Here is a 23,696-nt window from a genome sequence, read left to right on the forward strand (position 1 = left end):
AATGGCAACGAGGGGCGTCCATAACTTTGGGACACAGCTGAGGACGATTTTACTTCCATGGGTCTGGAGGGGAACCTCAGGACTGGAGCCGTGAGTGAGAATGACGTCCTCGGTAAGCACCGGACAGCCCTGCTAGCCGGCCTTTTGTTGCATTGTGGAGAGTTCTACTATCATTCCTTTGGGCTCAACAACTATTCGAGCCCATTGAAGGTTCTCCCTGTTTAATGCTTATTCCACCCCTATTTCAGAGTGTGGCTACTTCCATCTCCACCTGGGCATAGAGGGACCGGCTATGGCAGAGGTGTAGTAGGTGATGAAGGAACAGGACTCTTTCCCTTTGCCCTTTATGACGTAAAAGTCCTCCTTTACCATGATCCTTTACCATATATTTTATATATATGTATATAAATATATATATATATATGGGATATCTGTGAAGGGTGTGTATGCACGTCAGTGTGAGGCTTGTGCGTGGATTTGACATTGTGCATGGTGTGTTTGGAAGGGTCCATTTTGATTTCATATGTGAGTATGGCAACTTAAAATTGTGGAGGGGTCTGACAGGGCCTACGTGGTCTCTGCTGACTTGAAGCATGCACTTTTGCATTCCTTTTCCTCATACACCTAGTCCTGTGGTTGGGGTTGTTAGACCTTTAGGCGGTCATTCTGACCGCCGCCGCCCGCCATGCGGTCACCGCCATTTGGCCGCTCCGCGGTCAAAAGACCGCGGAGGCCATTCTAGCTTTCCCGCTGGGCCAGCGGGCGCCCGCCAAAGGAGCGCCCGCCGGCCCAGCGGGAAAGGCCCTGCAACATAGAAGCCGGCTCCAAATGGAGCCGGCGGTGTTGCAGGGGTGCGACGGGTGCAGTTGCACCCGTCGCGATTTTCACTGTCTGCTAAGCAGACAGTGAAAATCATGCTGGGGCCCTGTTAGGGGGCCCCTGCACTGCCCATGCCATGCACTGCCCCCAGGGGCCCCACAACACCCGTTCCCGCCATCCTGTTCCTGGCGGTAAAAACCGCCAGAAACAGGGTGGCGGGAAGGGGGTCGGAATCTCCATGGCGGCGCTGCTTGCAGCACCGCCATGGAGATTCAGCCCAGACAGGGGAAATCCGTCGGGAAACCGCCGGATCCCCTTTTCTGACCGCGGCTGATTGCGTCAGAATGGGCAGGGAAGCACCGCCAGCCTGTTGGCGGTGCTTCCGTGGTCCTCCACCATGGTTGGAATGACCCCCTTAGTCTTTAAAGTTGCCACAATGCATTTGCCAGAGAGTTCCCAGCTCCTCACCCGCTTCCTGCCTCGACCTGCATTTCTGTCAGATGTGGCCTGCTGACTGTGATCCAATACACATTTTACAGAGTGGTGAGAGCCAGCCCAGGACAGGATCCCCTTGCCCATGGCTCTTGCATGGACTGAATGTGCAGTGTTCATTCACGCTACAACTCAAATAGTGCAAGAGAGCTGACTAGCCAGCTCTCTCCTTAGGTACAAGCTATTTCAACCAGTACCTGGTTTCAGATTTCTCTCGTAGGGGATTTCCATGTATAGTCATAAGCACTGAATAGTTCCGCGCGCCTGCGGGGACCCCGGAGCACTGTTGTGTAGTATATTCTTAAGTGCAATCATCAGCTCCTTGACAAAAAAGGTCTGTGAAAAACACTTAAGAATAACAATGTGCAGCTTATGTGAACAGCTACACAGGCCAAATTGTTAGAAGAAAAAACAGTTGTAGTGTAAATTTCACGTTTAAACCTCTATTTATTCTATAAATACATAAATAAATACATTCTCATATTTTATTTACACCTCTCATGAGAATAAAACAATGTAGGGCAGTGTAGCCCATAGGCTGCCATTATACAGAATGAAAATAGAGCTGTGCCTTTAAGAAAAGTAAAGTTTTCCTGTCTCCCATCATGCCCAGCAAAAGGCAGTTGCCTCAGTTCTTTTTTCCGGCTCCTGCTGACAGGACCCTGAAGCATTGAGCTCTACCTCACAAAAGCTTTTGTGACAGAAATTCATTGAAATATCTTCTGAATTTCATTTTCACTCGACGTTTTTACCTTTGAGTGATCATTTTCTACTGATTTCTGTTAAATTCTGACAGAATTTTGAGGTTTTTCTAGTTAGAAATGCCTTCACTTTTTGATAAATGTCCTTCTTGTGGAAGAAAGAAGGCTAAAACAGATCCACATAGGGTCTGTATAATTTGTCTTCCATCCAGCCACAAACCGGAGTCGTGTGACATTTGTAAAACCTTCTCTAGAAGAACCCTTCGTGATAGAGAGAAGATCCGACTTCAGGCGAGAGAGGACAGGAGAAAAAGTGGCCATTCCACTACAGAGCGAGGAGAAGGTCAGACTTCTACCAGGGCTCAACCTGTTTCCTCCATGACTCCTTCCAGACCTGCTGAAAAACGACATAGATCTCCGACGACGTCAAGAGCGTCGACGTCGAAGCAACGAACGGCGCCAACATGTTCGCCGTCGAGGAGTGCTTCGCCGGCGAGAAAAAGACATCGTTCGCCGTCGACAGCTATTTCGCCGTCGAGGCGGCGAAGACACCCGACGTCGAGAGGATCTGGGTCGCCGTCGACACGGCGAACACAGTCCACGCCAAGGAGATCCGAGTCGGGCTCGCCGTCGACACGGCGAGGGAGATCGCCGTCGAGAGAGAGTGTTCGCCGTCGGAGGCGTTCACCGTCACTGCACCGACGTCGAGGTTCGTCGTCGAGAGGTTCTCAGCGGCGAGACGAGTCGACGTCTAGAGGCACTCGGCGTCACCGCAGTTCGACGTCGAGGAGTGCTTCGACGTCGAGAAGACCATCTAAGAGGCCTAGAAGGGTTTATACAACCTCGGAATCCTCGGCCTCGCTTATCCTACTTCCAGCATCACCACAGCTCTCGCAAAGGCAGTCGCCGTTACCACAGACGCCGGTAACACCTACGGCTCCTCTTCCGGCGCCTCCTCCAGAACCTGTTCCGAGGACTCCAACGCGATCTGCAGGGCGTTCTGGTTATTCCTCGAGGCGTACATCTACCTCTAGGCACCGTCGTCAGGAATCACATCATGGACATTCTTCATCGTCCACACAAGACTACTCTCCAACCTTATCGGACTCACCGTCCCCAAGAGTGTCTCCCATAGATGATGTCAACACATTTCAGGAGGTCTTAGTGAGAGGGGCAACCAAGCTGAATATCCCGCTAGCAGCTCCGGCCCCATCGACATCAGTGATCTTTGAGACCTTGCATCAAAGGACATCTTCACGACCTTTACTTCCACTGGTTCCGGGTCTTATTGAGCCAGCAATGGACATTTTTCTCACGCCGGCTACAACAAAGTCTGCTCCTTCTAGACTCATTAAAAAGTACTGTCCACCAGAGCAAGATCCTCTATTCTTGAGGTCGGACCCAGTACCAGACTCGGTAGTTATAGTGGCAGCGAAGAAATCGCATTCGACGTCACCGTCTTCCTCTGCTCCCCCAGACAAAGAGAGCAGAAAGATCGATGCTGCAGGAAGAAAAGTATGCTCGACGGCATCTATCACCATGAAAGCAGCCAGTGCCACTGCTTTATTAGGGAGATATGATCGATCCCTCTGGGACTCTATACTGCAGTTCGCGGAGCATCTCCCTAGGGACAAAAGGGAAGATTTCCTAGAGGTCGTGAGCGAGGGAGCTATGGTTTCTAACCAGATTATAAGTGCTGCGGCGGATTCTTCAACACTATCCGCACATAACTATGCTCATGGTATAGCGCTCAGGAGACATGCATGGCTGCGGCTTACATCGCTTAAACCCGAAGCACAGCAGAGGATACAGAACCTGCCTTTCTCAGGCTCCACTTTGTTCGGCTCTCATGCCGATGATGAGATGGCCAGAATGAAGTCGGAGCTGGATACCCTGAAAGCGGTAGGCATGGAGCGACCTAAAGAACAGCGAAAAGGATTCCGCCCATATCAAAGAAGACTGTTCACCCACAGGTATCAGGCTCCACATTGGTCGTCTTCACGCCCTCAGCAACAGCAGCAGCAGCAGCATCAGAGGGGCTTCTCCAGAAGGTCGACAAGGGGTCGTTCAACACCTCAGACCCAGACACCTCGACAAGCTCCCACGTCTAAGCCCTGAATCTTTGCTTCCCCCTCCTCCGTTATCCACTCCGGTAGGGGGAAGTATCTCAAATCATCTGGACGAGTGGCTACGCATCACAACAGACGCCTGGGTATTGAATATTGTGAGACATGGTTACGCTCTCAGATTCACCAGTTCTCCACCATCTGTTCCACCCAAAACAGCCAACCACCATCTCGAAGCTCTGCAGTTAGAGGTCAATATCCTATTGCAAAAAAGAGCCATAGAACCCGTTCCCATCAGCCAACAAGGGAAGGGGATTTATTCGAGATATTTCCTTGTACCGAAAAAAGACAAACAAGAGTTTCGTCCCATCTTAGATCTGAGGACAGCAAACAAATGGATTCGCAAAGAAAAATTCAGGATGTTAGCCTTACACCAAATTTACCCACATCTACGGCAGGGCGACTGGCTATGTGCGATAGATCTTTGCGACGCTTACTTTCATATCCCAGTAACCAAGAAACATCGAAAATTCCTAAGGTTCACCGTCGGAAAACGCCATTACCAATTTGCAGTTCTACCGTTCGGCCTAAAATCAGCGCCAAGAACTTTTTCCAAATGCATGGCGGTAGTAGCCGCCCACTTGAGGAAACAGCGAATATTCGTCTACCCCTATCTAGACGATTGGCTCATAAAGGCCTCCAGCTATCTCGAGGCACAGCAGCATTTCGAATGGACTCTACAACTGCTACAAAAATTTGGTCTTCAAGTCAATCTTCTGAAATCTACAGCAACACCTGTTCAGAGGTTGCATTACTTAGGGGCCATTGTAGATACCAGGCTAGGAAAGGTGTTTCCTTCGGAGGAACGACGGTTATCGATTCTCCAAAAGTGCAAACAACTGCAGGAAAGACCTCAAGCCACTGCAAGAATAATAGCTTCTCTACTGGGCTCGATGGCGACTTGTATCCATCTGGTTCCCAATGCTCGTCTCCATATGAGACCATTGCAGGAAAATCTAGAGGATCAGTGGTGTCAACTGAGGGACGATTGGGAGAACAAAGTCCTGCTTTCTCCTCACACCCTACAATCCCTCAAGTGGTGGTGTTTACCCAGCAATCTCTTGGTGGGGATTCCGTTCCAACAACGACCTCCATCTCAAACCATCGTAACAGATGCGTCACTGCTCGGATGGGGGGCGCACATGGAACATCTTCGAGTCCAAGGCGAGTGGTCACAGAGAGAGAGAGTCTCTATCACATCAACCTGCTGGAACTTCGCGCAGTCCACCTTGCGCTCAAAGCCTTCCTTCCCTCTCTGAGAACGGAAACTCTCCTTCTTCAGACAGACAACGTGGCCACTATGTACTACGTGAACAAACAAGGAGGCACCAGGTCCAGAATTTTATCCAGAGAGGCTCAGACAATCTGGCATTGGCTTCTAGCCAGGAACCTGTCGCTAGTGGCAACTCACCTGCCCGGCATCCAGAATGTTCAAGCGGATGCCCTCAGTCGGGTAATGAACGAGAACCACGAATGGGTACTACACGACGACGTCGTTCATTCCATTTTCGCACTCTGGGGTACCCCCTCTACAGACCTATTCGCAACCCCAGAAAACAAAAAATGCCAAAACTTCGCCTCCAGATATTACCATCCAGGGACACTGGGGAATGCCCTGTGGATAAGCTGGTCAGGAGCATTTCTTTACGCCTTTCCACCGCTTCCCCTGATTCCGGCGGTCCTCCAGAAGCTGTCCAATGCTCAGACCAAAATGATCCTAATTGCTCCGGAGTGGCCACGCCAGTGGTGGTTCCCAGACCTTCTTCACCGGTCACTCAAACCACACATCAGGCTACCATATCGTCCGGACCTTCTCACGAAGTTCAGAGGGCAGATATCTCATCCCAACCCCTCATCGTTGAGTTTGGCAGCATGGCTCCTGAGCTAGTGCAATATGGACACTTGAACCTACCTCAGGACTGTATGGAAATTCTGAAGGAAGCAAAACGCCCTTCCACACGATCAGCCTATGCAAGCAAGTGGAAGAGATTCTGCATTTGGTGTTTACACAACAACATTGACCCGGTTTCCTGTGGAGAACAATCTATCTTGCCATACTTGTTAAGTTTGGCAAAATCGGGCTTACAACTGTCGTCAATAAAAGTTCACTTGGCGGCGATAACAGCATACAGAAAGAGTCCTTCACAAACTTCCTTTTTTCGGATTCCGATTATTAAGGATTTCCTAGAAGGTTTAAAGAAGGTTTTTCCTCCCATTAGAAAGCCTTCTCCTCCATGGGAACTGAACGTTGTCTTATCACGTCTGATGCTGCCGCCATTCGAGCCGATACACAAGGCATCGCTGCAGCATCTCACATGGAAAGCTGCTTTTCTGGTGGCAATCACTTCAGCGCGTAGGGTTAGCGAAATCCAGGCCCTTTGCGCTCAGGAACCCTACACGGTTTTTCATTCTGCAAAAGTGGTAATGAGAACTCATCCAAAATTTCTACCTAAGGTAGTCTCCGACTTCCATGTGAACCAAACAATTTCATTACCGACTTTCTTTCAGAATCCAGCTACTCCTGCTGAGAGAACTGTGCACTCTCTGGATGTAAAGAGAGTATTTAAATTTTACTTGGACAGGACAAAAAGCTTACGAAAATCACAACAGCTTTTTATTAACTATGGCCCAATCAGAACAGGTTTGGGCACATCTAAACAATCTTTATCCAGGTGGATTGTTTCATGTATAATGTTATGTTATCAGTTAGCAAACAAATCCCTTGGTGGTAGGCCAAAAGCCCACTCTACCAGAGGGAAAGCAGCTACTGTAGCCTTGATGAGAAATGTCCCTTTGGCAGAAATATGCAAGGCTGCCACTTGGAGGTCGGTCCATACCTTTACTAAGCATTACTGCCTTGATACAGACGCTAGGGCAGATGCTCAGGTTGGACAGGCTTTGCTCAAGAATTTGTTTGCATGATTCATGTTTTTCTCAGTATTCTTATATCTACTCCACCGCGGTTATGGGGATGGGCTTGCTACTCTATTCAGTGCTTATGACTATACATGGAAATCCCCTACGAGAGAAGGAATGGTTTCTTACCTGTAACTCCAGTTCTCTCGTAGGGGTATTTCCATGATAGTCATAAGCAACCCTCCCTCCTCCCCGGTGGAGTTGACATAGAACATGAATATTATGGAGGTTGGTACTCCAACAAATGTTTTGTTTTTTCTTCATGTCAGGTTAATAGCCTCCAAAAAAGAACTGAGGCAACTGCCTTTTGCTGTGCATGATGGGAAACAGGAAGACTTTACTTTTCTTAAAGGCACAGCTCTATTTTCATTCTGTATAATGGCAGCCTATGGGCTACACTGCCCTACATTGTTTTATTCTCATGAGAGGTGTAAATAAAATATGAGAATGTATTTATTTATGTATTTATAGAATAAATAGAGGTTTAAACGTGAAATTTACACTACAACTGTTTTTTCTTCTAACAATTTGGCCTGTGTAGCTGTTCACATAGGCTGCACATTGTTATTCTTAAGTGTTTTTCACAGACCTTTTTTGTCAAGGAGCTGATGATTGCACTTAAGAATATACTACACAACAGTGCTCCGGGGTCCCCGCAGGCGCGCGGAACTATTCAGTGCTTATGACTATCATGGAAATACCCCTACGAGAGAACTGGAGTTACAGGTAAGAAACCATTCCTTCCTTATTGACGAGGAAGGATATCCACATTAGTGCAGTTGAAAGCGATTGTAATCCAGAGGGAGGGCTTTGCCTGGCTGCTATCTTCCTAACAGGCTAGAGAGAAGATTCTATACAGAAGATTTGGGGCGGAGGCATATCTAGCCGCACCTTTCCCTTCAGTCATGTGAGTGACATAAGTCAATTACTATGGAGAAATTGTGCACGAGTCCAGAAGACCAGCCCCCTAATCCTCAATCACCAAACCTTATGGTGCTATAATTGTGAAGCAAGACTGAGCACAAAAATTCATCCAATTGTAAAAGAGGGAAGATCTCTTCTCTGTCGCCGTATCGGAATGCTGTGGGAGGAATAACCAGTTTGATTTGTGAGCCCTGAAGAAGTCCTGTAGGACGAAATGCATTGGCTATGGCATTTTTTATTGCACGTGGAGTTACATATAGATATTCACAAGTGAACTAATAAAACTATCAATGTTCAAAGAAGATGTGGTTGATGAAATAGCACATATACATAGCATTGCTTAAGGATGTGAAGCTATATAAGGAGATCTTCCCTCTTTTATAACTGGATGAATGTTTGTGCTGAGTCTTGCTTCACAAGGCTAGAGAGAAGACTTCGTGCATCATGACAGAAGTGCTACCAAACTATTTTGAGAGTTAAGAGCCCTGCCTCCCATAGACTACAATGCTTGACTAAGCCTTACTGAAGAAAACCCGCCTGCCAAATGAGTTCAGGAGGCCATCTGCTTGTGAGGACTTGTAAGCCACAGGGTTGAGGAATGCACTGCTCTAGGACAAGAGGGCACCCAACTGGTGTTTAGAAGGATACCTAAAGTTCATTACCAGTCTGCTGTGCCTGGGGCCCACAAAAGAGTTGTTGTCTAATGCCTGTGTTAGTAAACCGGCTTCATCCCTGGCACCATCTACTGTGCAGGAAGGCCTTGTGTGCCTTCAATTTGCACACAGGCCTCAATGGCTTCCTCAAGGGGTACTTCAGCTTGAACTCATGGCCTAGGGGACTCAGTGAGGTAACTGAAGGAGGTTGCCACGAGTCTGAAACCTATGACTACATCGCAATTTTTCAAGGGGTTCTGGAGATATTCATGTGAACCCCAGATTTCTTTCTCTACAGCTTTGTGTTTGAGGGAGAGGTGGCTGGAGTTTGTGCCCTTGGATCTGTAGGAATCAGTAGAACTGTAAAAATCTAACTGCCATTGGCTGATTCTATGATCTATGACTCAGCTGCAATGATACTGGCAGTGCTTAATTTGTAAATAAAAATGTGCCGGTGCCCAGAGCTCTCTTCTGAAACACGTGGCTGCTCTAATCCAATGTGCGAGCACAGAATACTGAGGCAGTGTAATCTTGATGCCATCTCGGGTCTCTTTGATCCTTTTACTTCCACTCCCTGCCTTTATCTCACTCTTGCAGCTTTCTGCTTTCTCCATGTGTGTGACACTTTTTCGTTTTTCTCTTCCTCCGTCTTTTCCATATGTGTCTTTTGCTCGCAGTAAATGCTTGAGGCAGGAAAATAAGGTCTGGCCTTTAAAAATAAGTGCTCATGCCCAGCACAAGAAACAACAGGCTCAAATTAAGCACTGGATACTGGAAGGGAGAGAAGGATTTTCAGTCCCTGAATAATTGGACTCTTGGTTATTGGACTCTCAAGTGACTGTGTTTAATACCGGACCCAGGCAATGGATTCTTTGCTGAAGATTAACTTTTTGTTTAATAAAGGGTCTAGGTGAGTACTTCCTACTTTGTTAGGGTGTCCAAAGACAGAACTAGGACCCAGAAAAGTTCCATACCAGATGAACAATTTCTACAACACCACCCTACTTGCATCTTCATCCAGGTCCTTTAAGTGCATGGATCTGAGTTAGGAATTGAAGTACCCAAGTACGATGGAGAATAGTGCACTACATTCAGAGTAACAGAGTGTGTTTCATGAGTGTGTGAGTGTATGGGGATGTTAAGTCAGGCCTCGCAAGGAGTTCTTGTGTAGTATCTTGTGCCTTCTTTAAACTTTTTTAAGCTCATCCCACAAGGGAGCAATTAGACGTTGGCATAGTCCTTTCGTCTCCTTTCTGCGCATCATGAGAGCTTACAACTCAAACCCAATGAAGTACTGCATCGTGCCAGCAGGATACACCAGAAACCACCAGCTCAAATTAAGCACTGGATACTGTACGTAAGGAAGAGGCCTTCAATTTCATTGTAATTGAGCGCCTCAATAAGTGAAAGGCTAGGCCCAAGAATCTGGTTACCACAGTTCCAGAGCTGTTGCACGTCTATAGCCCTAGAATATAGTATTCCAGAGTGTGTAATCCTGAACGACCCGTCGCAGCAGTCAACAGAGGAAATCTGATTCCACTAAACAATTCCTGTGGGGCAGTCTCAGAAAAAAGGCTTTAAACCTGCACCTGAATCATGGCAGCAACGACATAATGAATCAGCGGATGGGTAGATTTTCCTGAATCTTACTGGAGTCAGGTAAGCAGAGTGCAGAATATTAAATTGAAAATAGTGGAATCTAACTTTCTTGGAGATCTTGTGGGGGTGAGAAAGTAGGCTCTTCACTTCTTTTGGGAAAAAGGACAACATTTAACACACTCCCATTTTTTGTGACGATATGCTAAAAGGTCCATTGAATGGTCCAGAATGGCTCTAACTAACCATGCAATTAGTTTCCGCCCAGAACAAATGGTAAACAATGTATGGGCTAATGGATGGGTGAGAAGCTCCTTATCGGCTATACCTCGTAAGCTGGCATTTGCCATGATAAGGCCGCAATGTGTAGGAAATTGGCCCACCAGCAGGCTAGCCTTTTCGACTAGGGTGTCTTGGAATAAGTCACCCATAAACACAATCCCTGAAGTCTGATATATCTCACTTGTTCTTTCCATAACATCTCCCCTGAAGGTGCGGCTAATCTTTATAAGGATTATAGGCGTATGTAACAGTGTGCTAAAAGTGAATTTTTGGGCTCTGTGGAAGCTGTCCTTGGCATTGTGCAACAGCCTGTTAGAGTGTCTCAGCAAGAGGGATTTGGGTAAAAAGATGTTTACTAGTATTCCCCTGCTTTGAAGAAATGTCAACCAGTGAGCCAGCGGGCAGGTCCCTGAAGTTGCGTAACAAGGTAATAAAGCTCAAAATCCAGAGCTCCTAAACCTCACCAATCCATGGAAAGTTTCAAATTAGTTAAAGCAACCCTGCTTCTTTCAGTATTCCATATTAAGTCCCACATCATGGGATATAAGCCAGTAATTCCATATTATGTACCCCATCATGGTATTTAACATCTGGAACATGCTCCTGGGCACAAACATTGTGCGGTTAGAAAAATAATAAAGCAACTGAGGAAACATTATAATTTTGTGAGTGCTACATGGACCTAAACTGTCAGGTGAAGAGGCTTCAAGAACACAATTTGAGATCGAAGTGAGAATACTGCCTTCCTTATATTACCATCATGCTATATTAATACAAAGGTAACAAAAAGTCATGGTGGACTCCCATGTAATTGGGTGTTTATGGGGCAGGCAGGTCTATGAGAAAATAAAAAGGATTTCTACCAGCTGGCCTAAAGCTCTGAGGCTTTTTTGAAGTCACTCAATGTTTGTGCCACCATCAACATGCCCAGATGAATGTCTTTACAATAGATCAATACGTCATCAGCATATAAGGATAACACATGGGTTTTATTTTGTAGGGAGATGACCCATCCACCCAAGACGAAGGGTTAAAGGCTATATTGACAACATAAACAACAAGGATAACAGTGGACACCCCTGTCACATACCCCGCCTCACAGGAATGGTGGGGGAAGTTAGTCAGCCAATTTAAACACTGACAGATGGGTGACTATAAAGTCATTTGACCAGGTGAATCATTCTGCAGCTTAATCCAGCCCTTTGTAGTACAATGGATATGAAGTCCCGGTTTGACATGCCAACATTTTCTTTCCAGGACGAGGACCAAGCAAGGAGAAAAGGGCTATAGGAATGCTGCAGCTTCCAGTACCCTGTGGAGCCAAAGGATGTTGAGGGACATAGATCTGCCAGAAATAAAGCCAATTTGATCAGTGTGAATAAATTGGCATAATCCTCAAAAGTCTGATCGCCAAGGCCTTACTTAGGATCTTCTAACACTTGTTAACGTTGGTGAGAAGAATGTAAGAGAGTACATCTAAAAGGTCATAACCAGGCTTGGGAATGGAAACCAAAAGGGCTTTCCTCATTGAACGATGTAAGGTTCCTTCTTGTATCACAGTGTTGTACAAGTCAGCCAGTCTGTAGATGAACAGCTCCATATGTGTGTTGCAAAATTCTATTGGGAAGCCATCTAAGCCTGGAGATTTACGAGTCCTAAAGTGCTATAGTACTTCAAACCTCTTTTGGAAAGGGTATTCCTTCCAGGAACATTATGGCATGGGGATGGGTGTGGGAGGTCACCAGGTCATGAAGGGCTCAATATTTTGTACAAAATGTAGGGTGAATAACTTCTTGGAAGTGCACAATATTATCTGAGGAGAGAGGAAGTAGGAAAGAGATGGGGTCTTCACAGTATCCTGCATTACCAGACATGATACCAGCCTTCTGTACTTCTCACCTTATGAATGTGTTTTAGTTATGTAGGCTTCATACTCTATGCAGCGTAATGTCTCAATCAGTTAAGCGCAACATTCCCTGGCAGCCAAGAGAAGTGCGCTATATGAGCCATCAATAAGGGTTGCACGTTCAAGAGCTCCCAAGGAACATTCCCATTTCAACAGGTCTTGCTCAACCACCTTCCAAGTTCCAATCACAGTCCTATACATGTCCTCAAAGCAATAATTTAAAGGCTTCTGCTCCACTAACTGAGAGAATGATTTGCTGTTGTTGTCAGAGAAGTAGTGGATTATGGATTCTCAAATTTGTTTGTGAAAGGCCACGTCTTTCAGTGCAGAGGGTTGCAACCTCCAGGTCACGTTTGGAGAAGTGCATATTCCCCAGGTGTGTTGCAAAAGTAAAGGAGTATGGTCTGAGATCATCTTACCAATGTACTTAACATTACAGACTAGTAGTTTTACAGCAATGGGGTGGAAGAAGCTATCCAAGTGGATGTGGAGGTCATGGGGGAGGGAGAATAAAAGGAGTATTTTCTGGATGAATGACCCGCTTTACATCCACCAAGGACTAGTGGGAAACGGTAGGAAATTGGGTTACTGGTTGAGGGGGGTGAAATCACTCATTCAGAAACCACTGTTCTTGTCAGGGTGAAACACAAGCAAACCTCAAATCATCCTGTGCTCAACCCTCAGGTAGCTTGGCACAAAAGCAGTCAGGCTTAGACGAGAGGTAATGTGTAAAGAATGTGTGCATCGCAGAACAGTAATAAAGTGAAAACAACAGAAGAAAAATCCCACACCAATTTAGTAAAATAGAGTAAAATTTAATAAACTATTTGACACCAAAATAACAAAAATCCAATTAGTATAATCAGGCATATGGTTTAAAAGTCTTGTGAGAATGAAGCGCTAAGAAGCAAAAAACACCAATTATGGTTATCTGGTCGTAGTAGACCTGGCATGTCACAAGTTCAGGTTAACCGCGCTAGAGTGTGGGTCAGATATAGAACTGGGTTCAGTCCGCTGAAAACTTGTTTCTGGTCCTGGGTGCCGAGATGCGAAGTCCTTGCATCAGGCTGCTCAGGCCAACATGGAGTAACCATAGACGAGGACCTACGATGCAAGGTCCGGCATCAAGATACATCACACAGCAGTGGAGTTTATGACTACTGATGAAGAGCTGCAATGCGAGGTCCTGCGTTGTCAATGAAGCTGGGGGAGGCTTTCAGAGGCTTGCGCTGCAATGTGTAAGCACAGGAGACAAGATACATTGTGCTGGGCCAGTGTTGGCTTCAGGTTGCGCTGGCATCAAAGAACCTGGGGCTTGTGAGGACTTGCACTGAGAGGCTTCTGTAACTAGGACAAGCTGCCTTGCGCTAGGACAAAGTTGGGTTCAGCAGGACAAACTGGGTTCAGCAGGGCAGTTTACATCAGCAGAAGAGTCCTGGTGCAACAACAACAGGCCTTAGGCAGCAAAGCAGTCCTTGGTCAGCAAACAGATCAGCAGGGCAAAAGTCAAAGCTTGGCAGTCCTTCTTCCTGTCAGAGTCCACAGGTTCAGCAATGATCTGAAGAGCTGGGTCTGAGGAACCACTACTATAGCTTCAGAGCCCGCCATAGCTGGCTCTACCAGCCATTCAAGGCAAGGGCCTTTAACAAGGGAGCGGGCCTTCAATAGTCAGTAGATCCCGATACGGCGGACTCTAAGGCTATTAGAAGATTCTGTCACTAGAGGGCAGAATGTTCTAATAATTAAAACAAAGTCCTCAGGGGGCCTGAGGGGATTAAAATCCTCTCGGACTCCATGAGGCCTTTGTTCACAGCTGTTGCTGTGAACAAAGAGAACATTAGAATGTTGACGCAGGCTTTTACCAGCCAGTAAAAAGCCTGGAGCACTCGTTGTCTGCAGTGAAGATCTCAACATTCCAACGTTCTAATTATACTTGGTGCACACTTTGAGGTGGGAGAAGCTTCTAGAGCACCCGCCCCCTCTACAAAGGAGTCTGGAATTTCCTGCTTGTCTTTCCTGGACCCAGCTTGTCTGGAGGCACAAAAGACTAGAATGAAACTCTTTGTGAATGTACTGAGGCAGAGTCTTTGTGATGTGCGTGTGTGGTAGGTCACAGCTCCTCCCATTCCACCTTCAGAGATGGCCCATAGTGCCAACACCTATTCCCCCCTTTGTCTCATTGTCTGTCAAAAATACACAAAGATCAGTTGTCAATTACACCTATTCATGTGACCTAGGATACAACCTCCAGGCACCAAAAGTTTGTGACAAGAAATAGTCAACTTTCTAAAAGTGGTATTTTAGGAATTGTGACTTAAAATCTGACTTCACTATTAAAGAAGGTTTTAAATTACAATTATTTAGGCACCAAACTCCACATTACTACATGCTCCCAATACAAAGTTATCAATTATTACATGTAATAAGAGAACTCAAAGTTATCATGTGGGAGAGGTAAGCCTCTAAAATGAATTTAGGATTTTTTCACTGCCAGGGCATGTAAAACTTTAAAGGACATGTCTAATCTTTTAAATACACTGTATCCTGTCTTATGGACTGTTTAGGACATACCGTAGGGGTGACATATTTATAAAAAAGGAGGGTTAGACCTGGCAAAAGATTTATTTTACCAGGTCAAAATGACAGTTTAAACTGCACACAGAGGCTGGAGTGACAGGTAAGAACATGTTTAAAAGGTTACTTAAGTCAGTGGCACAATAAGTGTTGTAAAACCACTAGTGCATTTAATTTACAGTCCCTGGGTATAGGTAATACCACTTAATGGGGCCCTATAAGTAAATTAAATCTGTTAATATGGTGTAAGCCAATTTTACCATGTTTGAAGGAGAGAGCACAAGCACTTTAGCACTGGTTAGCAGTGGTAAAGTACACAGAATCCTAAAAGCCAACAAAAGCAGGTTCAGAAAACAGGAGGATGAAGGCAAAAAGTGAGACTGACCTTGCACAGATGCCTAGGTTCTAAAGAAACCCACTGCATAAAATACTCAGCATTACCAGTCATAGGGGTTTGAGGCAACGGAGGGTCAACCTATCAAAGTTAACATGTAGCACACTGTTGAACTCCTCCCCCATAATCCAAGGTCTATGAGACCAACTATGAAGCTGGGTAGAAAGGCTCATCAGAAACTTTGATGGCCAGTATTGAGAGAATAAATGCTGCCTAAGGGGACTGTCACGCCATCTAGCAACCCCTCCTCTAGAACTAATCCCCTCTCATTATTTATCACAGTTTTAGATGCATCTGAAGGAGGCTGCAGGTTTGAGCCATCTCAATGTACCCCAAGTATAGCCTGATTAGTCCGTACAATAGCACTGGCCTCTTCAACGTTTCTTGGGTTTGGGCCCTTTCCCATCTGCCAAGTGCATCTCTTATAAGAAAGCAATATGGTTAAGGAGAGAGTACTCCCAGTTCTCCAGTGGGACTCTATGCATACACAAGACCAGCTCATAGACCTCAAACCACTTGTTGATGTCATCCCTTACCACATAGCTAGACTCCATGTCTTTGGAAAGTGTGATGCTACTACCTCTCCTAGGAGCTTCATTGTCAATGACACTATCACCACATATCTAAGAAATCTTATTTGCCTTTAGGTATAGTTCTTTCTGGCTGACATTAGGAGCCTGCACAGCCCTTTTCTCTTCCAAGGCTAGTATCTTGCCCTCTAGGGCCATTTTCTTTTCCTCCAAGAAAACGGTAGCAGGTTATAGTTTTAGGTTTTTCTCTGCTTTCTTGTCTTCCAACTCTGATTGGGCCAATCAGTGAGAGGACACGCTGCTCTCTACTCTAGACAAAGCGGGTGATCTGGATCCTATGGACACCATTTTCTGCACTGTCACTGGGCTGACTGCAAAGACATTCTCCTCTTCTTTCTCTATTTCTTCCTCTGACCCAGCTTCCTCTTACTCCTGTGTGATGGACTTACCATGTGTACTTCCTCCACTGCACTGAGTGCTATCATGTGCTCATTCTTTTGGATCCCTTTGGCAGCTTCAGACCTCTAACCTTAAACTGCTTCCTCAGATATGCCATGCTGAGACTTTCAATGCATCTCAGATCCACTTCCATTCTTTCAAAACCATAGGTGCAAAACTGGAGGGTAGGAATTCAAATTCAGGAAAATGGAAAAACCGAAAAATGACCAATTAAACATCCAAAGTCAATTTAAAAATAAGACGCCGGTTCTGAGGTCAGAATACAAAAGTGATTTTTGATTTCAACTTAAATCACTGAGTAGTACTGCAGAACACAAGTCATGGATCCCCCTGCTGAACACCAATGTAAGACATTGGGTTATCAGTTGAGGGAGGTGAGCACTCATCTCAAATAATAATCAAAGGCCTTGTTAAGGTGAACCACTAAAGTCACTAAATAAACCTGAGCTCAACCCCATGGTAGCTTTTGCACAGAGCAGACAGGCTTAAATTAGAGGCAATGAATAAAGTATTAATACAGTAATAAAACAGTAATAAAATCAAAATGCAAAACAATAGAAATCCCACAATGAATTAGGACAGAGTACAATTTAATAAACAAAACGACTGGCCCCAAAATGACAAAAATCCAATAAGGGGAAACTGGAGATATGAATTTTAAAAGTTTTAAGTATAAACAGTGCTAAGAAGCATCCTAAAGTGCAAATGATAGTCAATGGTTGTGGTAGAACAGGACATAGGTGCAATTTGACACTGACCACGATGTAGCACAAGTCGGATAAACTAACCACATTCATCCTGGTCAAAGATTTTACCTTCTAACTTTAGTCCTTGAAGTTCCAATCTACCACAGCTGTACACTTCTACAGACCTCAGGACGTCATGGGAGGCATCTGGAAACTCACATATCATCAGGCAGAGCCCACTCCATTTGCCACTGACCAGCTGGGCACTTGCAGGAAAGGCCTCTTATCCATGTAGCTTGAACAGGAGGTCAGCCTTATTAAATTTGGAGTTCACCCCTGTGTCCTGGATACAAGTGAGAGCAGGTCCAGTCTTCCAGGGCTCTATATATATATATAGGGAAAGGTGCGGAAGACATTGTGACGCGAAGGGTTAATTAGCTTGAGCAGTGTAGATGAGTGTGATGCCTGTTGAAACCCCCCCAAACAACGTGGAAAAGTTCATGATATTATTTTCAAGCTTGTTTGTGTAGAAGACTCTGTTTCAACCTTGAGAACGAGAGTACAGGGAGAAGATGGAATGAAAACAAAGGCTGGAGAAGGGCAGAGCAGCCAAGTGCTGATAACATAGGTAGAAAATGCCAGAATGAGATAGAATCCAAGCTTCGAGTTATTTAAGCACTGAAGTGTGGGTGAGGGATTGGAAGCTCGCAGATGGATTTGTGAAAGCTGCCATGGCCCAGCGCTGCCTCCCTGTTTTGCTGACCGTGATGCTTGAGGGGGAGAGAGGTCCAAGCAGGCGGTAGAGGGCTTCCCAGCATTTCGTGGACTAAGTTAAGTTCTACACAGGGATGAAAGGCCTTTGTTTCTCTGCTCTATTATTATGACTGATTATTTATGCTTGCACTGTGTTTATAACCTGAAGTATTCAGCTCGTTTATATTTTGCTTTCTAAACCTCGTAATGTGAGCCTGCCACAGTAACTGAAACATGCATTTTGGTATGCAGTAAATCAAAGCTTATGTGAAGTATTCAACTCATTTATATTTTGCTTCCTGAACATCGTAGTGTGATGCATTTTGGTATACAGTTAATCAAAACTTTTATCTGTCAATGAACTTTTTGCTTATATATATATATGCATAGATGCTCTTTGTAGTGTACTTATATATAAATAGATGCTTTTCATTGCTATTCTTATTCTACTATTATTAATGTGCTAAATGCCTACATTTACCTGAAATTCTAGTAAAACTAAATTGTATTTATAATTGGCGTGTGGTCCTTCATTGAGCGTCCTTATTGACTTATACTGAACAGGTGTCAACCAGTCACCTGGATAAGACATTTTGGTACCAGGAGTGGGGTATAAGTCAATAATGCCTCTTTGGGGACGTAAGAAAAGGGAGGCAGAGAGCGGAAGGCAGCATGGGGCAGAAGCCAGATCCATTCCTGGGTGGTTAGCAACTGACCCGTTCTCTGGTGTGGCAGGACTCCTGAACCGGTGGGCAGCGCCGGAGTTATGGGAGGCATTAGATGAGAAAGTGACTCCTCTCTTAGTGGAAGATGCAGTTGAGAGTGTGAAGCTAAGAGGGGCGAAGCTGGAGCTGAAAGCAGCAGGGCAAGTGGGATGGCTTTTCCTGTCTGCGCTCCGTACGGTATAAAGGAAAACATTAACACAAGATGCAGAGATAAGAAAACTGCGGGATGAGGTTGCAGCCTTGCAGGAAAGGCAGTTACTTATGAAAGAAACCATAGAAAGTGCAGTGACTCGGGGTGATCAAATGGAGGCAAGGTGCACTGCATTAGCAGTACGAGTAGCAAAACAGAAGAGTAGGCTGAAGCCTAAAATGCCCTCAACTGTGCAAGTGAGGGCACTGGTACGCAAACAGAAGAGTAGGCAGAAGCCTAAAATGCCCTCAACTGTGCAAGTGAGGGCACTGGTACGCAAAGAAAATTGGGATCCACATACTTGGGAGGATGAGGTGGAAGTACGTGTAACAGAATTAGGAGGAGTTGAAAGTGGAGAAGGACGTGTAGGTGAAATTGAAGGTAAAAAGGGAGTGAATGGTGGGCAAATACAGAATTCTTGTTTGGTAAGAGATTATACGCAGAGTGAGTTGTTGGAGAGAACCCGTATGTTTAGGCAGAAGCCTGCAGAGCCTTTGTTTAAATGGTCGGAGAGGTTGTGGGACACTGGAGCAAAAGATGCATTATAGAATCCTTTTACGTTAGGTCCCATCACAGAAGGAGACCCGTTTGAGCTGGAAATGATAGTACAGGATGATGTAGATGATGTAGTGATGTGGAGCCTATGGCAGAGGCAGGGAAAAAAGAGGGTGCCACAAGATTGGGCCTTAGTGGAAATAGAACGCATAACTGATGATCGGCCGGTCATCTTAAAAACATCGGTCCCCTTACTAGGTTGGACAAGAGAAGGAGGGGTTGGCAATAAAGTAGGCAGAGCGCAGGAGTTTGCCATCGTGAAGTGGAAATGGTATCTGCAGCAGAGGGCAAAACCGGGACCAGCAGGAGTGTCGAAGTTACAAGAAGATAAGCTAGGGGCAGTGGACTCGCAGGCAATGGCCCCTGCGCCAGAGCCCTCTGAAATGGAATCCTCACCATTTAAGACAGCCCTGCCTTTTGAACAACTCACCGAAGAAGAACGGCAAAATGCATGGTTCACAGATGGTACCGCCCGGTACTATCAAGGAAAAAGACAATGGCAAACAGTAGCATTCCAGCCTGCTACAGAAACGATGTTGCTGCGAGGAGGGGATAATGCGAACAAGCCCCCATCGGAGAGAAAACATTTGTGTACACTGACAGTCGGGCCACTTACCAAAGACTAGTAAGCTGGGCCCCGACTTGGTGCAAGGATGCATGGAAAATTAAAGACACCCCCATTTCGGGAGGCGAGCAACTATGGAAAGAGATGTGGGAGAAAGGGCAAAAAATGTCAAATCTATGTGGGACATGTGGATGCCCATTGCCCATCGGACACCTCACTTGCATCTCTATTCGACAACACCGCAGATCAGATGGCCAAAACACGAACAGTGGTCATCAATGAGGAGGCTGAAGCTGCTCTAGCAAACTGGGCCCATGCAACATCTGGACATCTAGGAGAGAATGGCACTTATGCATGGGCACAGCAACAACAGATTCCAGTTACTAAAGAACAGGTGCAGCAAGCAGTAAAAGAGTGCCCCACATGCAACCAGATAAGACAAATGCCCCTGCAAAAGAAGCCTAGCGGCCATATCAGAAGAGGAACCGCAGCTGCTACAGTGTGGCAATTGGACTATATCGGGCCACTACCAAAGGAAGGAGGAAAAAGCTACGTATTGACCATGGTGGACACCTACTCTGGCCTTATGTTGGGTATGCCCTGTAAGTCTGCAGACCAAAAGTCCACTTTGCGAGGGCTAAACTACTTGATAAAACATTATGGGGTACTTGATGAAATCCAAACAGATAGGGGCACACACCTTTCAGGTAAAACAGTGCAGGATTGGGCGCAGGAACAGGGAATTCGGTGGATTTTACACCTTAGTTATTATCCACAAGCTGCAGGCATGATTGAGAGATATAACGGATTGTTGAAAGAACAGCTAAAAAAGTTATCAGCACATGACAGACTTGCACAATTGATTTGTGAACAAGCGTACACCCCACACATTGAAGAAGGATCTGCCCCCCCGATAATACCCAGAGAGGTGAGGGAGGATTTGGAAGCACAGGAAGAAAAGTATGGGTGAACTATTCAGGGAAAAAGCCAGTGGCAGGAAAGATATTGGGTCAAGGGGTGGGGAGTACATATATTGTACTTTTAAAGAACTCTAATGTACCTGTATTTGTACCTGCAGTGAGACTTACCCCACGGTCGTAAATGATGACATCTGCATCGACAACGTGGTTCATGATTATAACCGGAAAAAGTGTGTGGGTCCGACCGAATGTAGCAGAGAATGTCATTAAGGACCTTCATGTCACTTGTGCACCTCAAGCCGCTAACGTAACTGATGACCAGGGAAATGTTTCACTTTGCAACGTGGAGGTACCTGGAGGCAAGTGGATGGCTACCAAAGCTGTGACCTGGAAGGTAACTGGACAGCAAATCCGACATGCCAATTGACTGAACCATGTGCAGGGGATGCCAGCAACAGTACAGGCTTTGAGGTATAAGCTAAACATGATATGAAAATATTGTGATACCAGGACACATGGTGGTTGTTACAATGAACAATAGAACTAAAGGAATTCGATACTCCAAACCACCAGCCTTCATGTTTTATGTAACCGAAAGACGCATGGTTAGCAACTTAAGCAACGTTTCTATAGTTCGATATAGAATAGGATGTAAGCAAGCTCTGCATGCAAGCATAATTAATCGTATTGTGTTACAGATAAATATTGCCAAGGGGAATGTCTCAAAGTATGATCCATTATGTGCACCATGGACACCACAGTTATGGCCCTTGCCAAAGTTACGCATTAAAAGAGATCTAGGGTAATTAATAGCTGGTGCCACCGGATTCGGAGTAGGGGCCCTGAATTCTTTTGATGTTGAAGCCATTAGGAATAAGCTATCTTCTACAGGATATAGTACAGGAGAGGCCATAAAAGTAATTTCTCAATGGGGGCCCACACACTCACAAGAAGTATGGAAAGTCCTGCGTGGGTTGTATCGTGATTGGCAATGGCATAATTTCACTTATGAACAATTTGGAGAAAAAAAAAGCTTTTAAAAAACACAAGCAGTGTCTAAAGGCATCCAGTGCATACTATGGCAAAGCATTGTTAATCTACAGTATGCAGACTTTAACGCAGAATGGGGACAGCTTCTGGGTGAATATTGGAGACAACAATTGCATTTGCCTGAAGAAATATGGGTAAAGCCCATACAGTTTCACTGTGAGGAAGAAATGTGTTATGCTCTTTTTGATATAGCAAGAAGTGATCTTCCTCCTGACATATGGTGCCCCTTTATATGACTCCCCGTAGTGATAAGTAAAAGAATGGTGGATACCTCACACTGACAAAAAGTGGATTGATTAAACAAATCACACTGTAGATCCCACTAGATGTGCAGATTGGTCTAAGGGGTGGGTATGTACCCACACTGGACGGGTGCTAGATCCATGTCTTCACATAATACCGGGAGAATGCGAATGGTTACCTTATCCTATTAAATGGCACAGACTTATATCAGATAGGGACAGAGAGCATATGTTAGGTCATTAATCATCCCTTACTTATTAACGGTTTTATACAAACCACCGTAGAACAAGTAATGTGTATGCGCAATATTACAAGCATTATTGACATAAGCACTCACATCTTGTATCGACCAACTAAGTTCACCATAACCATATTACAGACGCAAATGCGTGCGCAGTTAGAGTGGAACATCTCGCTTGTTGTTAAGCTACCCAGATTAGAGGCAATCAGCACTACGCACAAGTTACCTTTGCTAAATTTGATATGGCAGCTAAATACACCAAGGATACAGCCATACCGATGACCATAAACGCTAAACAGCTTATGCACACTGCTTCGTGCATCCAGTAAATAACTGAGCATCATTGCTATGACATTTTCTTAGGCTGGGCACTAGGAGCTATGAAGACGCTAAATATAGTGTTACAACAGCTAATTTGGTTATTGATTGTCTGTGTTACGCTAATGACTATACTATGTAGACTATATGTATGCACAAAACAGCTTTATACTAAAGATGCAGGCGCTTAGAATAACGCTGACCAGTATTAGTAGCAATCTAGCTAGCGGAATGTCAAAGTAAATTATAACCGTTTTGCATGCATCACGCTCATCTAAGGGGTGGAGTGATCAGTATAGGGAAAGGTGCGGAAGACATTGTGACGCGAAGGGTTAATTAGCTTGAGCAGTGTAGATGAGTGTGATGCCTGCTGAAACCCCCCCAAACAACGTGGAAAAGTTCATGATATTATTTTCAAGCTTGTTTGTGTAGAAGACTCCATCTCAACCTTGAGAACGAGAGTACAGGGAGAAGATGGAATGAAAACAAAGGCTGGAGCAGGGCAGAGCAGCCAAGTGCTGATAACATAGCTAGAAAATGCCAGAATGAGATAGAATCCAAGCTACGAGTTATTTAAGCACTGAAGTGTGGGTCAGGGATTGGAAGCTCGCAGATGGAGTTGTGAAAGCTGTCATGGCCCAGCGCTGCCTCCCTGTTTTGCTGACCGTGATGCTTGAGGGGGAGAGAGGTCCAAGCAGGCGGTAGAGGGCTTCCCAGCATTTCGTGGACTAAGTTAAGTTCTACACAGGGATGAAAGGCCTTTGTTTCTCTGCTCTATTATTATGACTGATTATTTATGCTTGCACTGTGTTTATAACCTGAAGTATTCAGCTTGTTTATATTTTGCTTTCTAAACCTCGTAGTGTGAGCCTGCCGCAGTAACTGAAACATGCATTTTGGTGTGCAGTAAATCAAAGCTTATCTGAAGTACTCAACTCATTTATATTTTGCTTCCTGAACATCGTAGTGTGATGCATTTTGGTATACAGTTAATCAAAACTTATATCTGTCAATTAACTTTTTGCTTATATATATGCATAGATGCTCTTTGTAGTGTACTTATATATAAATAGATGCT

At 45.2% G+C, this 23,696-nt stretch overlaps 1 protein-coding gene across 1 annotated transcript in view; it reads right to left on the reverse strand.

Moving 5' to 3' along the window:
- TMEM241 (transmembrane protein 241) overlaps nucleotides 1-23,696 on the reverse strand; it is a 533,877-nt gene that overhangs the window by 304,732 nt on the left and 205,449 nt on the right. The gene's annotated exons all lie outside the window — the stretch shown is intronic.

The sequence above is a fragment of the Pleurodeles waltl genome, chromosome 2_2, assembly GCF_031143425.1.
Source record: "Pleurodeles waltl isolate 20211129_DDA chromosome 2_2, aPleWal1.hap1.20221129, whole genome shotgun sequence".
NCBI lineage: Eukaryota > Metazoa > Chordata > Amphibia > Caudata > Salamandridae > Pleurodeles > Pleurodeles waltl.